This window comes from Zonotrichia albicollis, chromosome 19 (genome assembly GCF_047830755.1).
Source record: "Zonotrichia albicollis isolate bZonAlb1 chromosome 19, bZonAlb1.hap1, whole genome shotgun sequence".
Classification (NCBI taxonomy): Eukaryota; Metazoa; Chordata; class Aves; order Passeriformes; family Passerellidae; genus Zonotrichia; species Zonotrichia albicollis.
Genome location: NC_133837.1, coordinates 7,224,786 through 7,245,324, shown reverse-complemented (window position 1 = coordinate 7,245,324; position 20,539 = coordinate 7,224,786). Strand labels below are relative to the sequence as shown.

Here is a 20,539-nt window from a genome sequence, read left to right as displayed (position 1 = left end):
CCTGTCTCTCTGTAATCTGGGTGCTTCAAACCTCCTGAAAATGCTGGGCCCATCTCGTTGAAACCTGGGTGCTTCAAACCTGCTGAAACAGCCAGGCCCATCTTCCTGAAACTTGGATACTTCAAATCTGCTGAAACTCTCTGGCCAATCTTGTTGAAACCTGGGTGCTTCAAACCTCCTGAAAAGGCTGGGCCCATCTTGTTGAAACCTAGATGGTGAAACTGCCTGGCCTACCTGTTAGGAGCAAATCACAGCAGAGGGGTTAAAATCCAGCCGGGTGGGCCAGTTTCATGTGTTCCCCAAAGAACAGGTGGGATGGGCCAAAGAACAGCTGGAAATGTTTGGGTCATCAATGCTGGAAGAAAAGATCTTGAGCTGAGAGAAGCAGGCACTGCTCAGGGCACAGGGCTTCATCTGCACTGGGCACTCTGCCCCAGAAAGGAACCAGGGAGATGCTTGTGAGTGTGTGGCTAACAAAAGGACAAGACACAGCATCAGTGGCCCTGCCACCTCCACTGCAGCAGCCCAAGGAGAGCAACTGCTCCCAGGGCTGTATTTAATAGAAAGTAAGTGGTTGATGTTTCCCTCTTTTTGCAATGTTGGGGCTCATAACAGAAGAGGGCAAGACTTCCTGCTGGTTCAGTGCTCCTATGCTACTTTTCTAGACTTGTTTTCTTATTATAAAGCTAACATTTTATCTGACCTTAGCTGGACTGGAAGACATGCAATAAAAACTACTGAAGATATTTTGGCAGCGTCTCAGGTACCTAGTGAATGACAAGCATGTTTGGAAAGCTCCACGGTCTGCCTGGCTTCTAAGTCACAAATGCTACAATTTCTCATGTATTTTAAACCCATTAATTAACCTGTCAGTGTTGACAGGTAGGAAGCTTGTTGGAAAGTACATCAGTCAAAGAAGAAACAAGAAAAATCTTTCAAAATAAATAGGATTGTGGGAGGCAAGGTGTCCTATTTCTAAGCCTTGTTGAATAAATTCTGAGTTACTAAGCCAAATGCAGTCATGTTTAGAAACTGTTCCCAAAGGTATCAGTGCAGCTGGAGAAGACATCTAAAGAGCATTTGGGTTATAAAAGATAAAAATGTAGTCCAGAAGAGCTCTTTTCTATTTAACAGTAATTCTGAGTTGCAGAAACAACTCAAAAACAAATGCTTCATTAAATTCTCAAGCTCTTTGTCTTGTTCTAGACATTCTCAAACATTTTGTCACGCTCCTCAACGAGTCAGAAGTGGAAAGCTTGATAATATAATTACTGAATACATAGTAAAATTTCCATTAGAGGGTTTTAGAGGCACCAGGAAAGACAGTGTATATTTATTCTCACTAGACTATTACTGTTCATTCTCAGATGACTTGTCTTATTAACATAAGCCAAATGGGTCACTGGCTGCCTGTCTGAGGGAATTTCTGGCATGAGAGATTCTGTCCATGGAGCTAAATCAACATGGAAATGCAAGGCCAGTTACCTTCCCTCTGATGCACAGAGCTTAAGGTAGGTGCAAATACTCCTGTTTGAGCTCCCGTGGTGTCCAGCTGCTTCCTGATATCCTCAGCAGTCTGACATACTCTGGAAAGGGCACATTTCTGAATGGCTCAGCCACTTACTGCTCCAAAACAAAGCTCAATTGAAAGCAGTTAGGTCCAGCCTAGGAGAAGTGGCAGGTAAAATTAGGATTAAATCCCACATCAGAGAAGTGTTCCTGCAGGCTGTCTCTATAGATGCTCGTTCTCTGAGAGCTCTGACCCTGCTGTAGCCCTACAGACAGCCCTTTGGCTTTTCTCCACACACACCTGCTCTTTCACAGGAGATTTTTACAGGTCTGCATGGTTTGCTCCTGCTGAACTCCTCATGATAGTCCTCAGTCCTTTTTGTTTTTTCTTCCCCCAGGTTTTGTTTATATGCCCTTCATAAATCAGTGTCCATGTTGAGTAAGAATCTGGCGATGACAGAGAATAATCTTTCCTTGGTAAGCATGCCCAAAATCTTTTGGTTCCCAGTGTCTTTTTGACTGGATATGTCCCTGTGTGGCATGAGAGCACATTACATAGGTTTATGTCTCACTTTTGTGAAATGAAGAAGAATTGTCAGATGATGATGGCTTTGGTACTTTGCCAGCTGCTTTGTTCCATTCACAATCTAACCCTGAAACTATTAGCATGGCTAATTGTGTGACTACAGAGGTAAATTTGTTAAAAGAAACTTGTTAAAGAATAACTAAGCTACTGAACAATCTGAAAATGCTCAGCTTTGTTTTGCTTCTTGGGGAATGAAATTACACACTCCTGAAGATTTGCCAAAGTCTAGAGACATTCGTGTGATGCACCTGCTCCTGTCAAAAATGGTGTTGAATTTCTTGTGTGATTTACTAACATGTCATGACTAATGGACTGCTGCTGATCCAGCATGAACCCCTGCTACAGAGCATGAGCTGTGTTGTTAAAGACCCATGTTTGCTGGGAATCCTTCTCCACTGCACTCTGATGCATACACTTTAAATGTATCAGATTGTATTATTCCTTCTCTCCAGAGTCTTTTTCTGTTCTTTCATTTCCTAACTATTCGATCTAGATGGATAATTTTAATTCTTCTCTCTTATGGTTATGCAGAAAGTAGAAAAAATATTTAGGGGCACACTGCTACACACTATAATGTAGCACTGTGTGTGCAAGGGAACAGGCTGGGACCCTCAGCTCTGGCAGGGAATCTCATGGCTAAATGAGGAACTGTGTAGAGGAAAACATGGCAGGGACTTGATGTTTTCCTGTGGATTGTTGCTGAGATTTACAATTTCAATTGCCACAGAATGGACAAGGTTTTTTCCCCATCAGCGTGGGACCTTGCACACAGGGGTAAGGACTGCTGTGCCAGGAAACCAGCCTGTTCATGGTTATTCTTTTGAATATTGATCATTTACCATGTTAGGTTTAAAAACAACAACAACAACAAATCCTAAAAAGATATTTTTGTTACAACGTTGAAATGATCTAACTCGGTAGAAGTTTGAAGAACAGTTTAAACACTTACATTGACAGAGAGTGAAAGGCTGTGATTTGTATGTTGGTCTGCTTCCAGGACAGGGGTCCCCTATTCTGAAATGCAATGCTATTATTGAATATTTTGCCAGTCATGATAGCCAGCAATTTATAATTGCAGCTAGAAGACAAGAGATACAGCTTCTGTGAGCCTGGGAACTGGTTATCAAGCACTCTCTCTTGAGGACAAGGTTCTGTAAGGATATCAGTGGTTGTCTAATAAGGAACGAGGAGGCTGTCCTTCCTGCAACCTAGAATGCCTTCCCAAGGTGTCAGATTGAGCCTTAAACCCTTCAGATAAAAATCCTGTTTTAATTGTTTATATTACTTTTTCTGCAGGGAAACTGTGAATTGTGGAAGGGTACACAGTGCCTGACATAAGAGCAAAAGCTAACACAACATTTTGCCTTCCTGAACTCAGCATCTGGCAGCTTAAAATTTCTGAAACAACAGTTTGTTGCACTTTGTGGTCCCTCACAGGTAATTTACATTAATGTTTTTCATGTTTTGACTTTCTTGTTGGGAAAAAAATAGTTGAGCAGAAAAACGGTGTTGTGTTCCAGTGATCAAAACAAATACCCACATTCTTTTAACCCCTTCATTAGCATTCTAGATGCTGGAACAGAGTGCACACACAGCAAATATGCTGATGATACAGAACTGGGAGGTGTGGCTGATACACCACAAAGCTGTGCTGTTATTCAGAGGGATTTTGACAAGTTGGAGAAACATAAGTTGACATAAGTTCAGTTAATGAAAACTGATAGTTCCATACCTGGGGAGCAATAACCTCATATACCAGCACAGGTTTGGGGGTGACTGGCTGGAAAGCAGAAAAAGACCTGGTAGACACAAAGCCAGCAGCATCCTGGGTTTCACGATGAGAAATGTTCTGAGGTTTTGCATAAGATTATAGAAACAAGTTCAACCCAGTGAAGTGTTATTGGGCACTAGTGATAATATTTGGTATCTGGATACCAGTCTGGTGTCCACCAGAGGGACTGAAAGTGATTGGAGCCATCCCACAGTCTTTCATAACATCGTAAAAGAAAGATCAGAATGCAAATCCTTTAATTTACATGCTGCTCTTGTGGCTTCCCTAAAAACATTGCAATTAAAGTGTAGAAAAGTTTGAAATCTATGTCTGTTTCCTGAAGGGCAGATAGACTTTGGAAATAGCCATTCTCCATTCTCTTTGCTTTGATTCTATCACAAAAGATATGGAATGGATTACATATATTTATTTAAAGCAATCACAACATGTTTTAAATGAAATGTTTTTATTTCTTTCTTTCTTAATAAATTAGTATCTTACAGTGCTTTGCACAAACTATTGATATTGTGGGATTTTTTTAATGTAAAAAAACTGAAATTTTTTTAAATTAAAAATAATAGTTGGCTTTTCTGTTATAAAGCGTACATTTGGGCAACACAAAATTCCCACACATTGCACTGTGCTGAACTTCACTGCACACCCTGTAACTTGCAGAGGATTATCGGGATCAAAATGGAATATTAATAGCAGTGAAATGGAAAATTAATTTCTCCTCACTTTGTGATTTGTTGCCATACATGGAGGACAGGCATCATTTTGCAGGGACACACTATTCCTGGAGTCAGGCTGCCTGTCAGCTGGTAAGTGCTGATGTAAAGGTAACTGATCTTGGGAAAAACATGGATCCATAATAGGCATAAATATACACCTCTGAGAGAAAGCTTAAAATAGATGCATCTGATACCTTGTTTTTATTGCAGAGACTTCCAAGTCCATAATAATCTTGATGTGAAAGAGTGACAGGTATATCTTAGAACATGAGTTCCATTCCCTTTCCTGTCATTAGAGGTAGATGAACACATCCCTGCTCCACAGAAATTATTTTTCTTGAGAATTTTTATTTCCTTAAGATTAACTAAAGTCCTTTACTCTGAATAATCTAATGCCCAAAAAACCCCAGTATTTGATTTGTGACATGTAACTTAAGGCTTGATACTGGCAATTTTATTCACTGTGGGGAATGTTCACCATTTGCCTGTGATGCTGGGCTCTTTCAAAATGAAGAGGAATTATGAATAAATATTATTTAAGCAGTGATAAGTAGAGGTTTGCAATCTTTAAAGGGAAATGTGTAATTTTAAAAGAAAAAGCAAAGATGAATCTCTGGAAAATGTCTGAAGAAAAGGTCTATCAGCTTTGGGTATATTCTGTGTTTTTCCACCCAATTTCATGCCCATTGCCCAGTACCTTGATGATTATCTCTTTAGGCCATGGGCAACAGATCAATTTGCCAAAACCCTTGCTTTTTCCTGGCATTGCGGGAGGGGCAGGAAGGTTCTGTTTGGTGCCTTCACACACCACAAGTGCTTGTGAGCAGGAGTGCCCAAAGAAACAGCTGAAAACCTCAAAGGGAGGGGAAGAAGAGGTACTGGTGGTGACTGGGAAGACATAAAGTATGTGCTCACTGGGCACTGCAGGGTGAGCTATTTTACGAGCAGGTGACTTTGTAAATACAGATTGAGTGTGACCTTCATGCAAGCAACTGTGAAGCATAGAGCAATGAGATCATGGTCCTTCTCCTGAGGCCAGCCTGACCCCTGAGGTGGCACATCCTATGCAGCAGCACTGTGAGTTTTGGGTGGCTTGGAAAACACCTCCAGTCCATTTCTGTCAAATTACTGAAAGTATCTATTTGAGAAGAAAGAAATATTTATTTCTCAACAGGGTGGTCATTATAGTTAGTACTGAGCAGAAAATGCCTTCTCCCACTGCTTGAAAACAGCTTTCCCTTTACTCACCTCTCCACTGCTTTTTGTTTTCTCCTGCCTCCTGGTCCATACTGCATGTCTCTCTCTCCCTGTCTCTCTTATTCCACCCCATCAGAATTATTAAAATGTTCATGAGAATGGATGAACTCCTTTATGATGAGAGACTTGAAAAGATTGGCTTGAATGATGATGGGTCACCCTTGCTGAGTGATTGAAAAGATAGTCTAGGGAGATGAAACTGATACAAGATGGATTTATTTATATACCTCTGCTGAGGAGAAAAAAAAACAAGGAGCAAAAAAGGCTGAAGGAAAATATAAGGAGCAAAATGAATGAATGCAAAGAGTCCATTTGCTAATTCATTTTGAAAATTAGAGGTGCTTTCTGATCTAAAACACCTATATATCCATATTTTGAGAACTTTAGAGGTAAAAAAATTTTATAGAAATTAAGATCTGGAAGCTACCATTAAATTCTGGTCACTGCAGCATTATATCAGAAATTTTTCTCCATACACTTTCTGTTTTCACTATAACTTGGCAATAATTTGTGACCTGATGAGATTACAGAATTGACTGTAAGTTAGGTTGATTGTTACAGGCAGACTGGGGAGGTGATTGTTTCTGTGTTTCTATCCTCATTTCCAAATTACATCAGTCTTGCTTTTAATGTAAGGCTCAATCTTCTTTTTTGTTCCAGATGGACTTCCAGCAGTTTCAATGTTCTTCTGCTCAAGAAGTTTTGGCTTTGTCATGGATAGCAAATGAATGACAGGGATATTTATCAAGCCTCTCTAGCCAGACAGATGTGTAAAACACAAACTAGAGTCTCAGACAGACAAATGGTATACCAAAATGCCCACTCATGAATAACAATCTGCAAATCACAAAAATAATTTAACAAAAGCCTTCATGACATGCTAAACATTTCTCACCACTCGGGAGAGAATTCTCTGGGGGAGAACAACGTGCCTTGTAAATACTGAATTTATAACAAGGGCTGGAAATTTTACAGTGACTGTTGTGACTCTATATCTATTCTTCTAAAATGACTGATGTGATGGCCTCTTTCCAGGGTTACGGTTCATCATTATATTACATCACATCTTTTTTTTTTTTTTTTTTTTTTACTTTGCTTCCCTTTGTCTGTGTTATTAGCAGGAGATTAGTTCTCCCTGTGCTCTCTGGCATGCACCTGCCTTCTCTTCTGTATGAGCTGCTCACTGGAGGTTATACAATACCATGCTAGGAAAGGGTTCATTCATGCCACATTGTACTCCTGACACTAGCAGGGGAATCACATTCTTCCTGCACATGCTACTTTGTTGGCCTGCATCAGAAGAGCCCTGGATGCTCTGCATAAAACAAAATCCAAACTTCCTTGTTATGCAGATAATCCAGTGTCTACTAGCTGCCATGCCATGGGCTCTTCCCAAACAATCCAAGAAGCCATTGCATGTGTGGATTGTTTCCTGGGCATATTAACAAGTCTTTTGCCAGGACTGCTCTGTCAGAACTTTCACATGGACATCTCAGCTGAGGACATGAAGGGAGCTGCTGCTCTGGCAGGAACTGAATGAAGCCCAGCACCTTCCTCTGAGCTAAATGCAAGGCACATCAACAGCCCTGTTTCCCTACAGCTCTGAGGAGACCCACACCAGGTGGTTGTTCTGTCATGCCAGGGACCGGAAATTTTCTCTGAAGGGGAAAACTGTCAGATTGACACAGGGTCAGCAATTCTTTCATAGTTTGGAGAGGGTGAGTTACTTCAGCTGCACTGCATTGATTTCCAATACTTCTCTCTGACCCAGTTTTTCCTTCCTTCTATCCCTGTCCCTCAGGAGATGACGATGCTGTTCTGAGCCAGGGCTGACTGAGCCAGGCAGGTTCCAGGCTCTCCCACTCCTCCCTGTTCAGTGGGTCTGGGATGACAGCAGAAGAGGATGACAGCACACTCACTAACCCTTACTCCCAGAACTTCTGGGAAATGCTTGGCTGAGCAACAATCGAGGGAGGGCAGGACGCGACTAAGCACAGAGAATATTGCTGTGTGAAATCTTCCACAGGAAAATTCAGGAAATTCCCTGACAATTTTGCTGCATTAGTGCCTACTACAATTTTTGATACTGAAGAAGGGGCTGGGGACAGTGGGGGATAGCACAGAGAAGCTCATGCAGACATTTCTTAGGGTACCTGTGATGTGCCCAACATATTTCCTAAGGAGTCCTGATGCCACACAGGAGATATCTGTCCAAGGGAATTCTATGGAAACCAGAGAAGGGGGACATTTCTATCACCTCATTCCTCCTGCCAAAAAAGAAAAGGTATTCTCCCCACCTACATGGAAAATCGGCATTGGAAAAATCTGTTTTCCAAGAATTTTTCCAGTACAACAGCCTAGGAAGGTCTTTCCCCCTTTTTGTGCATTCATGCAGAAATTTCTTCTCAAGAAGAGTTTAAGCTCTGGACAACCTCTGCAGGATTGACACAGAAAGAAAATATGAGAGTAACATAAACAGTGTGCAGGCAAATGTGGGTGTATTTTCATTTTTCCATTAATTTACATTTCAGTTTCCTGACTTCAGAAAATCCCCACATTTTAGCATAATTTATGATGTCCTGAATTGTATAAATCTTGGTGTTCTTTTTATAGGAACAGATTATATACTCTGTGCAGCTGACAGAGACAAATGTCACACTTACTCCCTGGAGAATTCTAATCTCCCCCTCAAATTTTAAGATGTCAGTGAAAAACAATCCCCCTGTTTCTGAAACCCAACCCCAAGGAGCAATGATACTACCATCCATAAAAATAACTGGTCTGGGATCCTTAGGGATGTATCGCTGACAGAATTGTTCAGGCCAAGACAGTGCAGATGTCCACATCATAAATCTGGAAAGGTTATGGTTCATGTGTGGCAGAAAATAGAGGAGAGAAGGTTCATGCCCCAAAGAAGAACCATCCTTTGGAGACCATTTAGTGTCACATATTCCTCAAAACACTTGTAATTAATCTACACAACTCATCACCAGCAATGCAGTGAAGGTTTCCATTCATTCAAAAATCTGCCAGACAAATCCATGAGAGGAAAACCAGGTGCAGACTCCTGATTCCACACAGAACAAAGACAGCAGGACTGGGATGTGCCTAAAGCAAGAGCACTTGAGGAATGGGGAAGTGTTAAGGAAAAGCCTCAGCACATCTGCCTGTCTCATCATTCCTGTTCTTTTCAGCCTCAGATGTTATCAAGGCTGAGCCACTGCCAGGACAGTGCTCTGGGCTGGCCTTTGTGCCCTGGCATGTCTGTCACAAGAAGCCAGCAGGCAGCAGCAGGGCAGGGATGTCCCCCTTGCCAAGAGGCCATGGAGAGCCTGGAGCCCAGGGGCTGCTGCTCTGCAGCCAGGACAGCCTCTGTTAGCACTGCTTGTGCCTGTGGGCAGAGCACACTCCTGGCAGACAAAGCTCTCTGTGTGTTCATGGAGGGCACAGAAAGCTGCTGCAGCCAGGGCCAGCTGGGGCCTCTCCTTGCCTGGGCAGAGCAGCTCGTGCTGTGCCCAGTGATTCTGGCTCCGGGCTGATGTGGGTTTCAAACTTGGCAAGTCAAGTTTGCAAAGTGCACAAGACAGAGCCTGGGGAGGCACCGCGCTGTAGGATGGATTTGTAAGGGTCTGAAGAACCTGAAAGCAAGTGGGTTGCTCACTAGTGCCTCTTGGGTGCTGGCCAAGACCCAAGAGCTTTAAGTTGAACTCTTCCAAGCTCCTCCCTCAAGGGAGTTTCTTTGCTCCCCTGCGGTCTCACAAATGCCCCTGTTTCCCTTGAGTCTAATTTCTGAACATGTAATGCTGGGACAACACAGAATATTTCAGCAGAGGTTCACCAGAACTTTATACAGAGCTCCCTGACAGTTTCCAGAGTACAGCACTGGTTCACGCCACATCACTGTGCCTGTTTGGGAAACCCACAGAACACGTGATTTTTGCTAATGCTCTCAGTTCTTATTTTCAGTCACTCTTTGCTGCTGTGCTCTCATCTTACCTCTGAACAGGGGACTGTTTTATTTACGCAGTGTTACACAGCAGTGGATCAAATATTAAGTTACCATCTCAGTTGTCAGGACAGCAACAAACAATCCTGGTTTTCATGTTATAATACAAATTTTCCAGCAGTCACAGCTAACTTGGTACACCTGTGACTGGCTTTAGATGCAAGGGATTTAATGAGTAGAACAGGCTTCTCCCAGGAGGTTTGTGGTGCTCCTATTTCTCAGAAGAGTTATTGCAAGAACTCTGCCAATTAAAAAAGTGACATCATACCTCCTGTTGCTCTTTCACCCTGGGATTTCCTATTAGTTTCTTTAATTAGAGCTTTTTGCTAGCCTTGAGATGACTGAATACTGCCCAATATATATTTTAAGGCTAAAGAACTGCCAAGTTGCTAGTCCAGTATAAAGCACAGGTATTATCTTCTATTCTTCCTTCCCATTGCATTTTTAATCCTCCTACACTGCAGATCAGGAAAGATATGTTGACCTGAAATTTTCTCAGCAGGACAGGACTACACCTACACCAAACCTTCACCACCTATAATTCAGACAACAAACTAAGCTAGCAATGGGCAGCAGTGCCACTCACACCCACATGCTGGGGGATCCCTCAGGGACCCTTTCTCCACCTGCAGAGAGTTTGCAATCTCTGTCTGCTTTTCCTCAGTGTGACTTGTCTCCCTTGGGAGAGCAGCAGTTGGTTAAAGCCAGGACCCTGATAACTCTGGCAGTTATGGAAGCTGTGCTCATGGATGTGAAGGGAGAGCCAGCCCATGACGTGGGGAAAAATATACTTCTTCTTGGATCCTGACATCTGGCTTTCCTGCCATTCCCATGAGGTAAGTCTGTGGTTTGTAGCTCTGGCCTGCAGTCCACATGCCCTACTGATGGCTTAATCAAAAACTTTGTCTTTCTCTGTGTGATTTTCATTTGCTTAAGGTAGAAAGCAGCCAGCAGCTGACAGGAAAGGCTCCAGCAGGCAACCCAGTGCCCCCATTTTCAAGCTAAAATGTGTCTATTACTTAGCTTTTTAATGCCCTTTGGATAATGGAGGTGCATTGTTCCCATATGCTGACAAAATCTTCCCTAAATATTTGCAGTATATTTCCTATCCCATTTTCTTGGCTACAGGATAAAGGAGCCCAGCTAAGAGATTTCTTGTCTGTGACACACCTGCTTTCATACTGTGGCTCTTTTTAAAGGCTTCATTTATTAATACTTACAGGAAATAGTGTCACATGTAAAGACAGGTTTTTGCTCTCTACTTATTAGAACTTGAATTCCCAACTGGGAGAGGGTTTGGGCTTGCTTGCCACTATGAATAATCCCTGTCTAGCTGGGACTACAGTAGTTCAAGAACAGTATTGGATATGGCTATCCATGGAGTCTGTTTTCTTATCCCTTGGCTCCAACTTCCATTAGAGAGGTAAGAGTGTCACTGACACATAAGCCACCAGGACTCCATGTTCACTGAGGCACAGGATTGCCACCACAGCTATAAGTAGAAAAAAATCTGAATGCAAGGGCAACAAAAAGGAAATCTGAATGAGCTGGAAGTTATACATCCCTAGATGTGCACAAAAGATGGCATTTGCAATGTCTGAGAACAGTCTGAATGCATCTGAATCACCAAAACTGGCCTTTGGAAGGAGAAAAACTCAATTCCCTGCAATAAGCTTTATCTGACAAGCCCTATTCATTCAAAGTTGCAGACAGATTAAATCTCTGTCACTCCAATCCCTTAACGTTATTGGCAAATTTGCAAAGGTGCAATCTGTGACTCACTCATAGGGCTTTGATGGAGATTTTGAAAGATAAGACTCCTTGTGAGCCACAGAGGTATTGCTCTCATTAACAACTGCCAGCCAGCTACTAATTAGCTGCTGATTGAACAGTTGAGACAGTTCAGACATTTTTCAAAGGTTACAACCACCCATTTGTCCAGCCCATCCTCAGCTTCCAAATGAGACATCTGATAGATATACTGTGAAAACACTTTACATAGCCTCAGGGTGTTCAGCAAGGTATTTCATGTCATTTGTTATTTCCACCTCTATTTCCTCATCCACACACTCAAGTCAAGCTTCTAGTTTGTGAGCTGAATGGTACCAAGATAAAAACATGGATGGGGGCTCAGGAGGTGTCCTAAAGGATACAGACTAGTAATGTTGAGATGCTTCCACTTTCCCACTTGACTCTGCTGCCTTCCTGTAATTCCTGCTCCTGAATTCACAGCCAGTCCCAGAAGACGGGGCAGGGGAAGCCATGGCTATGAGCTGCCAAAGGGTGAGGCAGCTGCCCCATCTTCATCTCAAGAAGGATCTATTTTCAGCACAATAAAATCATTCCTCTTCCATGGGAATGTCAGCACTGCAGATCCTTGCTCCCTCCTCGCTACTGTGCAGTAGCTGTAGTCTGAACTCCAGCCTCTAGCTGGAGTCTACCCTCAATCAGCCTATTCTCTTTTGACTCCCTGTGTTTTGCATCCAGCTGCAGTGGAGCCCAGCCCTGAAGAGATGGAAGCATTGGCTGAAGGTTAATAGAGGCACAATCGATTTTCATTTCCTTTTTCCATCAAGATGTTGTTGCTTCTTCCAGCAGGTCCTTCCTTTTCCAAGGACAGATACTTCTGTTGCTCCTCCAGACCTTTCCAGAGTAACACTGCAGCTCCACTAGTAAATTAAACATGTCCAGGAACTTAGGCCAATTGGCATGGAACTGTTTGTGCTTATAGAAGTAAACTATTTCTGTATCAAGCATGGCGAGGCTGGATGCAGACTGTATTGGGAAGGGTCCCAGAAAATGCCAGCTGTCCAGTTATGCCTTTAAATCTGTTTAGGAGATGTGTTGTTGGCACAGGTCAAAAGCTTGACAAGAAATGTGCTAATGATTTATTAGTAGAAGTAATTAGCTTCCCCTGTCTGCAAAGGTTTCCTGCCACGAGGCAGTGTTCTAGGAAAGGCAGCATGAAATTAACTTTTCTCCAGTAGGACAAGGGGTAACAGATTTAAACTGGAAAAGAGTTATATATCAGACATTAGAGAGAAACTCTTCCCTGTGAGGGTGGGCAGGCCCTGGCACAGGTTGCTCAGAGAAGCTGTGGCTGCCCTGGATTCCTGGCAGTGTCCAAGGCCAGGCTGGAGGGGCTTGGAGCAGCCTACGATAGTGGAAGTTGTCCCTGACCATTGTTCTTTTAGGCTCTTTCCAAATGAATCCATTCTATAACTGATTCTCTAATTTCACTGCAATAAATTAAAGAAGTGCCATCAGTATTGGTAGTTTCAACAACACAAAAACTTTGGATATCCACTGCTTTTTTTGTGATGTTCTTCTCACATTTATCTCCATCTTTGGTCTCTATAACCATAGTCCAAATTACTTTTTCTTTCTCACTTTGCCCTGAAACTTTAATGTAATGTTTAGTTTATTTGCCTTGATATTATTCATTGAGATTACTTCTGGAATTCCTAGCCTGTGAATAAGGAGCTGAGATGGAAAAAAACCAAAACAAACACACCAGTATTTTGTCAAAGATTACTTAAGAGGTTTTCAGGTTATTGTTTCCATATGTTTTAGTTTAACTTTTTCAGCTAAATTACTCTTCAGTATTTCTTACGCGTGCTTCCATTGTCTTTGTGTAATTTCCTAGTTCAAAGCACTACTGACAGTACTGATTAGGTCCCTGCAAAGCCTTTGCTAACATATAAATCTTCTCTTGGAAGACTTATGCAAATCTGTGCTAATATCATTGGTTGTATCATCTGCCAAACTTCTGACATATCCAAGTCATTCATGGCACCATGCTATTTTGGAATGATTTTATCAATACGTTTTCAAGCAAGATGTGTAAATCACCTACATTTTTCATCTAGATTCTCTTCCTTTATACCTGCTGCTTTTTTAGTCAAAATACCAAAAACTGTCAACATTTTTCAGTGGGCCTGTAGCTCTTTCTTCCAATGAACAAGGTGTTCTACAGCAGTACACTAAAATATCAACTAAAGAATTGTCCCTTTTGTATAGTCTTATTTAAGTGAAGGTAGAAGACAACAAATTAAAAAATAAATCTTTGAACATATTCATTTTTTTTTTACAGCATTCCAAATTTAATGTAAACAAGGGACTTCCTCTGGAACAGAAAATATACTGTGAGATGTCACCAGGAGCTGTCAGCTGGGATTTGTTAGATCAAGATGACCAGATTTGCAAGGACTAATGACAGTCCACCAAAACAGCTAAGACATTGAAATGTCTTTTTATATTGAAAGTTTTTCTTGTAGTCTGCAATGCAATTATGTGGTAGTTAGAAGCACTCAGAGTAATGCCTTTTCCCTCTATTATGCTTAGAGTGAACAGATATTTATGCTACCTGCCCATACCTTTTGTCTTCCTGCTCTGTTGAAGCTTATAGGGAACTGATTATGACTTTAGCATCTCTCAATAACATAGTGTCAAATAAGATAAATCTGGACACATGAATTCAGCTGTTTGTTCCAGCTATTTAATTATGCTGTTACTTTGTGCTGATATTGAAACCATCATTATTTAAATCTCATTCCATAATGAAATGCATCTAGTCACAGATTGTTGGAGTTTAATGGGTACTTGAGTTCGTCAGATAGTTGAATATTTCCTACAAGAGAGAGGCTGAAGTCCTCCCAAGCTATTAGTTAAGCTGCCTCTAAATTATCACCTACTTTTGAAAGAAATAGAACTTCCCATTCCTGGCGAGATGCTGGCATTGCAGGAGCATGTTTTCAGCACCGCCACTGGGATGGCACAGTTTCTGTCATATGATACATCTTTGGAACTATGACTCTCCTTGCTACTCAGGTGGACAGAGCATGCCAGAACACCATTAAAATACTTCCAATTCTGCACTCAACTCTGAATTTTCTGAGTTAACTCAAATGTAAGACCACATTCTTGAATACACATAGTACTGTCCCAGCTATGCTTGTTGAAAGTTACCTACTGTTGAGAAGGACCAGAGCTGGACCAGGAATAAATACACTGAAGAATTTCAGGTTTTTTTAATGTATCTTGTTGAGATCATCCCCACTACATTGGATCCTGGATCTTATGAATCAAATACTGCAGCATTGCAAACTTCTGCTGTGCTAGCTCAGTGTGATGTTATTCCTTCTGTGCTTGTACATGGAAAGAGACTTGAGAGGGACAAGGAAAAGGGTTCCGGTATATATCACCCTGCAAAGGGTAGGCAAATAGCAGCAGACATTGATATCAGAGAGAACACACAAGAAGAAATTAAATTCTCCATCCATCCCCTGCTGAGTTTCCATTAAGTCCTGGCAGCAATGGGAATCAGCGACTTCTTTTCTCAGCTGTTGCTGTAACCTAAAAAGAGCCCTGAAAGGCTCTCCTGAAGGTCACATTGAAAAGACAGGTCAGTGCTGCACTAGATGTGTGGCTTATGGAAAATGCAGCAGGAGAGTTTCTTTTATGACATACATTTATCACATTTTAGAGGAGCTCAGTACATAGGCATTTTCCTCAGCTTCCCTGGCAGAGCACAGATAATTCTATTCTTTTCTCTGCACACTGAAAATTACCTGAATTTGTTATTATGCCTGAGTGCATATGATCATCAGGTTTAAATTTTTACTACTCTTTCTAAATTGATTTCACTCAATGGGAAGAAATTGTGTGAGGGTCCATAAACTAAACAAAAGTTCTTCATCATTATGTATTTTGACTTTTTTGCTGTCTTTGGACAATGGAAAACAATCAATCAGGAAAAAAACCACAACTGCCTGTAATATGAATTTAAGAACACAATTCAGTAAAAAGATTATAAAAATATTCAGAATATTTGAAAAGACAGAAAACCACTGTGAAATATACTGGCAAAGAGTATGTTGCTCATGCACAGAAAAATTGTAAAGCAGTAAGAATTAGACGTGAATATCCATATATACTTACATTTAGATATTGTAGAAGTGTTGCATATCATAGTTATGGATGTTATATTGAAATGTACACAGTACTGTATTTTTTCCTAAAGTAAAATTGGGAATTTTACATATTGAGCATAGTTTTACTTCACCTTTACTGCAATAACTTCGGAAATTCCTTCACAAATTTTTTCTCAAAGAATATATATGGATCTATTCTGCTATATAGCTGTGGAAAGACACATAGCAGAATAACATATAATATATAGCTACATAACACAGGTGACAGTTGTGTCCTTCTGGGAACACTGACCAAACACCCTTGGCCTTTGACTAAATAAAACTTGATTTGCAGCTAGAGAAAATGTCATCTGACTACTGAGAGGAGATTAGGGAGCAAGGAAGGAATTCTTTCTCACAGGCTGACTCTCATGTGAGAAGCTACCTTAGGTCCCAGCCTGACAGCACTGCATAAGACAGGCTTGCTACATGCCACTGAGAGCAGGACTTAACAGAAAGGCAACAGCAGCTACTCAGAGAAGACCTCAAGGATAATGGTCAGAACCCCAACAAACCCAGCCTTCAGTAGTGGCACATTTGTTACTTCTCTGGGAATCCCATCCCTGGGTTCATCATAAAATATTTCTATCTATCACATCTATCTGAAATCTACATTTTTTCAGCTTACAACTGGTGCATCTTGTGCTTTAAATTCTTTGCTCTGTCTTTCTTACAAGCCCCCACAAGTATTGAAGGGCCTCAAGAAGGTGTCCTTGAACATTTCTCATCTCCAGACTGAACAACCCCAATGACTGGACATGGCAATTACTGCTGTGGTTCAGTGAGGGTGGTGGTGCTGTTTGGTCAAAGGTTGGATTCTGTGAGCTTGGAGGCTTTTCCCAACCATAATGATTCTATGATTGTGTGAAGTAGCTCAGCTTTTCTTCATAGGAGGGGTGTTCCAGTTCTTAGTCCTCCTTTGGAACCACTCTGACTGCTCCAGGACTTTCTTGTGATGGTAACTTCTATTCCAAGCGATAGAGGAGCCAATATGGAGGAGGGTTGTGTTGGACCTTGTTATCACCAACAAGGAGGAGCTGGTGGGGAATGTGAAGCTCAAGGTCAGCTTTGACTGCAGGGACCATGAAATGGTGGGGTTAGAGATCCTTGGGGCAGCGAGGAGGGGACACAACAAGCTCACTGCCCTGGACTCCAGGAGACTTTGGACTTTTCAAGGACAACTCAGGAGTGATGCATCCCAGCAAAGAGGAAGTCAGTTAAAAATGCCAGGAGGTATGCATGGATGAACAAGGAGCTCGTGGATGAACTCAAATGCACAAAGAAAGCCTACAGAGGGTGGGAGCAGGAACAGGTAGCCTGTGAAGAATATAGAGAAATTATCCAAGCAGCCAAAGAGCAGAGGAAAGCTAAGGCTGTGATAGAATTAAATTTGGCCAGGGACATCAAAAGCAACAAGAAAAGCTTCTGTAGGAATGTTGGTGATAAAAGGAAGACAGGAGAATTAGGGCCTCCTCTGGAAGAAATGGGGTCACCTCATTACCCGGGATCTAGAGAAAGCTGAGGTACTCAATTTGGTTTTTGCCTCTGTATTAACCAGCAAGTGCTTAAGCCACATCATCCAATTTGCAGAAGGCAAAATCAGGAACTGGGAGAATGAAGAACCACCCACTGTAGGAGAAGATCAGGTCTGAGACCGTTTAAGGAACTTAGAGGTGCACAAGTCCATGGGTCCTGATAAGATCCATCCACAGGTCCTGAGGGAACAGGCAGAGGAAATGGCTAAGCCACTATACATTATACTTAAGAAGTTGTGGCTGTCTGGTGAAGTTGCCACTGTAGAAGGGGAAACAAAACCAGAGGTGTTTAATATCTCTTTAGCCAACAGGAGCAGTGGATTCAGGGACATCCTCAGCAAGTTTGCCAACAACACCAAACCTGATGCTCCTTGTTGAAAGAACTATGGGTATTCAAATGCCATAGACTTCTACAAGCCCAAATCTTTACCTCAAGATTTCTTTTATTTATGGTACAAATTGACAGGTCAAACTTGGAAAAAAAGATATAAGAAATAACTGAGGTCCTGTCCTGGATATGAGTGCTTTTTGATTAATTAAAAAATCACCAAGAAAAGAAAGAAACATCTGTTTTTGAGCTGCACTGATCTGCATAGCAGAAATCACAGCACATCTTACAATACTCACCTTAGCACAAATTCATGCACAGGCTTATTATTCTTTCTTGGAGAATCTTCCACTTCTTTTGCAATTTCAAGTGCACAGATTGGTATATCTGCACTAATGTAGGTATGCTCCTTTTCATGTATCAGAAGTGACCTCACATCACTCTCTGAGACCTCCCCCAGTAGTTCAGCTACACCCCAGGCTCTTATTTCTGTGACAAAATCTTGCCCTGTCTTCACTCTCAGGCACCAGCACTATCACACTATCACAGAGATTGTTCCTCTGCTTTCAGAATCTTACCAGCACATCCGCCAAATGCTTTTCATAATACTTACTTCCCCTTAGTGGCTTGCCCAATGTATTCCTCTAAGGCATTTCTTAAAAGATTCACACCATCACAAGGGAAAGATAAAAGCTGACATTCCCATTGTACAGCTGGGGTAGCTGCAGCGCAGACATACCAAGCAATCCATCCCAGCTCGTGCAGTGAGTCGGTGGGAAAGCCAGCAATAGAATCCATAAGTCCTGAATCCAAGTTCTTTAAGTGCTTCAACTAGTCCAGATTCCCTCCTTAACACTCCTGTCACATTATTTATAGGAGATGTATTCATATAGCCACCAAGACATCAAAATTTTCTAATTATATCTACTCATGTCAAATGACAATTATGCCCTTAGTTCAGTTTGCCAGACAATGCTTAGCCAGAGAGGGTTTGCCAAAATATTTTTGACCGAAGAAAGAGGAGGCATCTGGAGCATCTGCAGGCGAGATCGTATAAAATGTCCCTGCAACACGTCTGCCCTGGCTCCACAGAAAGCTCCAAGGTAAGGGATGGGGTCTGCAGGCTGCCAAGAAGGGGATGGCAGCCTAATGTGCCCCCACATTCCTGCTGCCTCTGGTGCTCCTGTGCAGGAGGGGACTCCATTACAAATCTGTTTTCAAGGCACCTACCTGCATGTTTTCAGTCTTGATTTTTGTGCAGCAGCAATTTGGGAATTGTCATTTCTGTTTTACAGCACTGATCAGCTGCCAGCTCACAAGCCACACATCTGGTGTCACGAGAGGTAAGAAGCTGATTTACCAATTTATAGGAACAGAGACAGATCCTTTTGGGTGGGGTGTGTGTATGGCTGAGTGAATGGTCACTGCTTCACTGTATATTCTTAAATCCACTGTAGTCACAGTAGAAGGTGGTGGGATGCTGAAGGTTGGTATGGTTTTCAAGTGAATTATTGAATCATAGAACAGTCTAGGTTGTAAGGGATTTCATAAGGTCATCTGGTCCAGTCTTTAAGGAGCTGTGTTTGAAGTCTCTGAATACTCATGGCAGGCCAGAAAGTCCCCAAGGGGACATTATTCACTTCTGCTTAACTCACCTAACAGGGAGTGAGGTGCACTTCCTTCCCATCACTGCTGTGTAACTGAACTAAGAATACAGTAGGAAAACTGCAAAATTCAGCATTTTTTTGCAGCATATGTAATGAGATATTTTGTCTGAAATTTGCCATGGAATCACTAAAGCAGTAACAGCTGTAACATAACAAACCAAGCTCTGATTGTCACCTCTGTAAAAGGCAATGCTGCCCTTTATTCTCTGCTCTGCTTGTTTTCTACCTCACAAGAAATGGAAGACGCAGCCTCCCTCCTCTGGAAGCCACTACCTGTTCCTCCAGAGACAAACAAAGAAATATCATGTTATGTTTTCTAATTTTAGTAAAATAAACACAAGATTAAATGTTGTGTCAATATCAGGTACCTAACTCTATACAGAAAGAGATATTTAAATGTTTTCCTAAGCCACCCAGTGTTTGGTTTTGCTTTTTTTTTTCCCTCAGGGCAGAGGAAAGAAAAATATATTTCAGATAAATTAATTCAGGCTTTAAATTCCTTACTTCATCACAGCTTTAAGTCTTTGAACTTTGTTTTTCTCTAAAATTCTACTAATTTTTAAAAAACAAAAGAAAGTACTAGAAAAGGAGCTATCTCAGTGTGGTTTGAACAGCACTAATCTTAGACAGTCATGTTGCAATTTATGCCTGTATTCAAGCAGTCAATAAATTAGAGAAAATTTTATTATTAATACCATTATAAAAAGGTTGTAAATACTGAAACTGAGTCATTAAGAAGCTAGAATTTTCAGTGTGCAGTTCAGACAGTGGAGTATGAGCATTCTGATCTTTGTAAAAAACTATCAATTGTGAGAAAAGAGCATTATAATATTTCCAAACTAATTTTAAGTGTGGTTCAGCAGTTGAAGAGATTTTTGAGGTTCTTAATTCCATAGTACAGTGTCTAAATAGTTGAATTCTAAGTATCTATAAATTATTTAAATGTGATTTCAGTAAAGGCCAAATAATCTCCCTAAATATAATTTTGACCGTTTCCAAAAATATTGAATTGCACCAATGCAAAAATTCGCAATTCCTTCCAAAAGGCCACAAGCTGTATTAATATAGTTTCTTTTTCTCCAAAACTTCTCTTTTCTTCTCCTAACAAGTGCTTACTTTCTGGCAAATTTGAGTAACATATCTGCTCTTCCACAGTGTTCTCTGCGGACAAGCCCCT

At 41.4% G+C, this 20,539-nt stretch overlaps 1 long non-coding RNA gene across 4 annotated transcripts; it reads left to right on the top strand.

The window, feature by feature from the left end:
• The first annotated feature begins 1,377 nt into the window (after positions 1 to 1,377).
• Positions 1,378 to 15,944, top strand: LOC102067154 (uncharacterized). Of its 4 annotated transcripts, none has more exons than XR_012583259.1 (7): positions 1,378 to 1,511; positions 1,908 to 1,986; positions 3,392 to 3,532; positions 4,631 to 4,687; positions 5,564 to 5,674; positions 6,515 to 10,696; positions 13,954 to 15,944. It is a non-coding gene; the product is annotated as an uncharacterized LOC102067154 (long non-coding RNA). The 4 variants fall into 4 exon arrangements; XR_012583258.1 differs by lacking the exon at positions 4,631 to 4,687 and having other exon boundaries at positions 1,379 to 1,511; positions 6,515 to 7,572; positions 10,525 to 10,696; XR_012583257.1 differs by lacking the exon at positions 4,631 to 4,687.
• The last annotated feature ends 4,595 nt before the right edge of the window (positions 15,945 to 20,539 follow it).